The following is a 6000-nucleotide window of genomic DNA, read 5'->3' on the forward strand; positions in this document are numbered from 1 at the left end:
TAACACAAACCCCACATATATAGTATCACCGCGTCCGTAACAACCTGTAGAATAAAGGTAAATAATTATTGAACCCGTACAATGAACGCCGTAAAAGAAAAAACTGTTAAAAAGTCGCCAAAACTATGATTTTTACCTATTTAATCACACAAAAAATGCAATAAAGAGTGATCAAACACATGTACTCCATGTGCAACATGGACAACATGTCCCGCAAAAAACAAGCCATCAACCAGCTCTGTAGCCAAAAAAGTTAAAATATTATGCCACTCAGAACATGGCGATGCAAAAATGATAGATTTTTTTGCCCACATTGGGGTATTATTTGGCAAATTTAGTAAAACAAAAGAAAAAATATTAAAGTATGGTATGCCCGTAATCGTACTGACCCATAGAATAAAGATAACATGATTATTAGGCTATACGGTGAACACCAAAAAAATGGCCCCAAATAATGAAAAAGCTAATATTTTATAGCCTGCAAAAGGGCCACAGAGTACTAAAATTTTGGCAGCTCCAGATCCCTCCTTCCCTTCTGTGCCTTGCAGTGCAACCATAAAACAAGTAACGGCCACATGTGGGGGGGGTCTCTGTAGTCGGGAGAAATTGCATGACAAATTGTAAGGTGAGTTTTCTCTTTTTATCTTTTGGAAATGTGTAAATTTTATGGCTAAATAAACCAACAAAAATGGACCATTCTAAATTTCACCTCCATTTTGATTGAATTACTATGAAGATTTTAAGGGGTCAACAATCTTCCTCAAAGTTGTTTCTGATAGTTTGGGGGGTGCAGATTTGAAAATAGGTTGATTATACAGGGGGGGGGGTTTAAATGTTAAATATTTTAAACTTCATTCAAAACAGTATTTATCCCCAAAATAGTAAATTCTGAAAGTACGGAAAATTGATTATCTATTTGCCATCAAAATAAATTATCCAGACATTTCAAAAATAATAAAAATGTAAAGTAGACAAATGGGAAATGTTATTCAGCAACTTATTTAGGTGGTAAATCTATCTGCCTGAAAACAGGATGATTTTGAATTTCGAAATCGGAATTTTTTTCCAAAAAATCATCATTTTTCCAACATTTACCACCAAAATGAGGGGAAAAAAAATCTCAGAATCGCTTTGATAAGTAACAGTGTTCAAAAGTTATAACCATATAAAGTGACGTAAGTCAGAAGACAAAAAATGGGGCTGAGCCTTAAGCTATAAACTGTCTGCTTCCTTAAGGGGTTAATGGCTACATTGTGTAACAATTCTCCAATCTGTTTCTGGGCTAAAATTTTGGATAAATTATATATAAATCAGGTCCAATTTCTATCCCCAACCCCCATTTCTTGTATAGTTAATGCAGTCTTTATAAAGCATTCATGGCCACTTTCTCTTTCTGAGCAAACAAACACCACAGGGGGTCCCAGGGGTTTCCAGCTGACTGGAGAAGATGGTCTTTATATAGAGAGACCAGGCAGATCCTGCAGGTGAATTGTGTCCTGAACTATTGCATCAATGTTTGGCTGCCCATTAGCGGTACATCAGATTAGCCGTCATGCCAATTCTCTTAACACACAAGACTAAAAATTGGAACCTTTAGACTTTGTTCCCACAAATACAGGAAAGATCCCCCCATACTCTACGTATACATGCAGGCCAGGCTTGGCTCTTCTTATAGGGAAGAAGGGAGTAAGTTTCCATAAGACAACTCTGGTAGAAGAGAACAAAGTGATATCCAGTAATCTGATCCTTATCTCTCCGACATCTGCCACATGTGGTTGTACCTTTAAAGGGGCCCCATGAAAGTAACTTATCTATATCCATGGAATAGGGTATAACTTGAAGATAGCTGGGAGTCCAACTGTTGGGACCCCTAGTGATCAGCAGAATACCACCTCCCCCCCAAATGAAGCTCTTCCTTTTCAATAATAATAATTCTTTATTTATATAGCGCACACAGATTACGCAGCGCTGCACAAGCATGTCAAATTGGTCCCTGTCCCCATGGAGCTCCCAATCTAAACAACCTAACAGTATGTTTTGAAGTGTGGGAGGAAACCGGAGTACCCGGAGCAAACCCACGCAAATACGGAGAGAACATATAAACTCTTTGCAGATGTTGACTTGTGTGGGATTCGAACCCAGGAACCCAGTGCTGCAAGGCAGAAGTGCTACTCACTCAGCCACTGTGCCGCCCAAGGGGGACTTTTGAACTCCATTTTGTTACAGGTTCAAATAGTGGGACCACTAGTAATCTGTAAGTCATCCTTTATTCTTCATACATAGATATTAAAAGATATTAAAAGATATGTGTTATTGGTGGGTTGTGACACAAAATGGACCAATTCTGAAGACCATTCCAACGATATCCTATAATCCTGGAAAATCCAACAAGTTCTCATTTTGCTCCGTTGCAGCCACATCACAGATAGTGCTGGGAACCAAAGAGCACAGCCATGCTGCAAACCCCTGCTCACCCGTCCCCCCCCCCCAATTGATTTTTCAGGATTCCTCGAACACCCCTTTTACAAACCTAAATATAGATAGAGTGATTTCTACTAAATTTCAGCAGAAAAAAAAATATATTAATAACTTTTATTAGTTTTTCTTGCTCTTGCTGTATTTCTAGTATGGGGGGGGATCTCAGTGACATATATGGTATTATCCATTTAAATTAAAATTAGCTGAAATCTAGTGATTATTACTGTATATCTATTCATCTTGTATTGAACAGATAGACCCGGTAAAGATAATTTTGTAGAAAAATGCTGTCTCATGGTAAATCCTGTTAGTTTTGCGTCATACTTGACTATGTTTACAGATGTTTCCTCAGAGAGTCCATGAAGATGAAGCATTGTCTAGAAGAGGACTTGTGTTTGAGAGTGGGAAGATGCATTTACAAACACCAGAGTTGTGTCCCCATGTATGTGTCCGTGTCTTATCTAAGTGTGGACAGCCACTACGAAGCAAAGGGGTTAATTGGCTTTCTTAAGCTATCTAATTCCGTCCCATTGTCACGCTGAAGGCCACCATGTTTTAAATAGATACTATTGTCCCACCTAAAACCCATAAAATTGTCACTGGGGACAGATTTAACAGCCTCTGATTGAAACGGGGTGGATTTGTTTTGTCCTGGGCTTTTTAACGCTCAACAAAAACCTTTTCAAGTTGGAGGACAATGGGAGATTTAAGGAAAGACTTCCCTGGGAGGACCTTCCAAAGATGGTCTCTTCCATATGTGATACAAGGTGGTCAACAGCTGAATTTCTCGTCCCAGGTGACAGCTACAGGGTTACAGCCCTGTCGTACAGTGGGACAACAAGGGAGGATGCCACCTCTCTAACCCTATGTGCTGGGCGGCCCCCCTTCTGTGACCTCCTCATTTATATGCACGCCTCTTGCATTTCAGCCTTTACATTAACAATTTGTACCATTCACACTTGACTAAGCATCCTCCTAAGATACACTGCTTCACCTCCCACGTACATGCCTTGTATTACACCACTGACATGTCTTTTTATGGCCCTGGGAGACAGTTATACAGGCACAATAAATTCCCTCATACTGGGATATAAACAAACACTTGCTATCGGCAACAATACACTATTTGTTTTACAGAGCAGACAACGCGTTGGGGGGCGATATTGCCCACCGCTTACTCAGAAGAAGTAAAAAGTTATTATTAATTCATTTGTACGGCTGAATCACTTATTTCCTTGCCTGGAAATAAACTAAATGTGAATGTTTATTAAAAGTTCCAAATAACTAAAAAAGTTTATCAAAAGTTCCAAATAATTCAAAACATTTGTGCTTAAAAAAATTCTAAACATAATTCTCTGGAGGGACCTGACAGTTAAAGTAGCGACTCCCAGACTTCTATGTTGTCAGACTGTAAGTGTTGACGTAAAACATTACATAAACAGATGGGACCATACCCGATGAAGAGGGAAATTATACTGTAATACAATGAAGGGGAAATTATGAATATATTTGTTACTCATACAACACTGACAGAGATTTACCAGAAGTGTCTGAGAGAAGAACACTTCTACTTGCCCATGTCAACCAATCAGAGCTCAGCTTTCATTTTCCCACAACTGTTTTTAAAATTAAAGCTGATCTCTGATTGGTTTCCATGAGCAACTAGAACAGTTTTACCTCAGACACTTCTGATAAATCTCCCCCAATTATCTATTGTCTGTTCTACCCTATATTTGCATAGGCACCCAAAAATCTGTATTCCACCTACAGATGGATGCCACCACTAGAGAACAAATATAAATGATTCAAATTTTATTCAGAAATACCACAAAAAAAAACATTTTAAAACCTCAAAGTTCAGGTGAAATGTAAGTACAGGCGGTTCTCTAATTAAGAACACCCGACTTACATACGACCCCTAGTTACAAACGGACCTCTGGTAATTGGTAATTTTCTGTTCTTTAGCTTTAGGCTACAATGATCAGCAGTAACAGTTATCACAGGAGTCTGTAATGAAGCTTTATTATTAATCCCGGTTCTGATGACAACCCAACATTTTTAAAATCCAATTGTCACAAAGACCAAAAAAATTTGTCTGGAGTTACAATGATAAAGTATATGATTCCGACTTACATACAAATGCAACTTAAGAACAAACCTACAGACCCTATCTTGTACGTAACCCGGGGACTGCCTGTACCAACACTTTGTGCAATAACTATCACAAAAAGAAAAGAAGCACAATAAAAACAACACGTCTGGACCACTAGTTGCACAACAGTCAATGGTCCTACCTTGTGTAGTGGACACTAGTGAGTGAGTAGCACTTCTGCCTTGCAGCGCTGGGGTCCTGGGTTCGAATCCCACCCAGGTCAACATCTGCAAAGAGTTTGTATGTTCTCTCTGTGTTTGCGTGGGTTTCTTCCGGGTCCTCCGGTTTCCTCCCACATTCCACAAAAAAATACTGGTAGGTTATTTAGATTGGGAGCCCCATGGGGACAGGGACCAATTTGACATGCTTTGTGCAGCGCTGTGTAATCTGTGTGCGCTATATAAATAAAGAATTATTATTATAATAAGGGACAGATTTACCTCGGGAATGCCCTTGTACAGGCAGGAGCCAATCATTTGGGGTACAGGTATGAGCCGTAGGGATTACTAGGGTTTGCATTTTGTATACCTACCCACATGGACTCCAGACAGAATCTATGTCTATCCACCAATGAGTAATAAGAAGATATGGGGTAAGATTGCTTACATTACTCTCTTCTACTGGTACTGTCTTCTCCATATATTAACTCTGCGTTGGTCGGACTTGTCCTCTACACGAGGTAGGACCATAAATTGTGGGGCAACTGGTGGTCCAGACATGTTGTTTCTATTGTGGTTCTTTTCTTTTCGTGCAGGAAGTGTTGATATATTTTAAACAACGTACAGTAAAAGTTACGTTTTAATAAAATTGCTGTGCTTGTTGGATTTTTTCGATTTATGAAGATCATTATCTCCGGAGCCCGGTTATTAAATGCAAATACACATGATCAAAACAGACGACAACATCCCAGGGATACTGACATATGGGTTTTTACTTAGAATAGATAGTACAATGCAAAGTATTGGTAATAGCATGGGGGTCATTTATCTTTACTCAAGGCATTTGTGCGGATCTATTTTTGGTTATTCTAGGTTTTTGTTTTATATTGTTTGATTCAGGAAGAGGAGCCTGTGCTGTGTTTGTGACTTTTTATTAAGCAGTCGTACAAAAGTTGCAAACTCTTCTGCAACTTCTTCTTAGGTTTTTTCTATGCCTTATCGGCAGATTATTTGCAACTTTTTAACCACGATTTGTGCCTAAATTGCAACTTTTTCATATGTCCACATCTGGATTTTAAAGATGAATCATTGACAACACTGAAAAATTGTTGCATTATGAGTGGAAAAATTGCACATTTAGGAACAAATATACAACTGCGCCAGCAAAAGTTGCAAATATAAGAATAAAAAGAGAAAATTTGAATATATATG

Source organism: Engystomops pustulosus, chromosome 7, assembly GCF_040894005.1.
Source record: "Engystomops pustulosus chromosome 7, aEngPut4.maternal, whole genome shotgun sequence".
Taxonomy (NCBI): domain Eukaryota; kingdom Metazoa; phylum Chordata; class Amphibia; order Anura; family Leptodactylidae; genus Engystomops; species Engystomops pustulosus.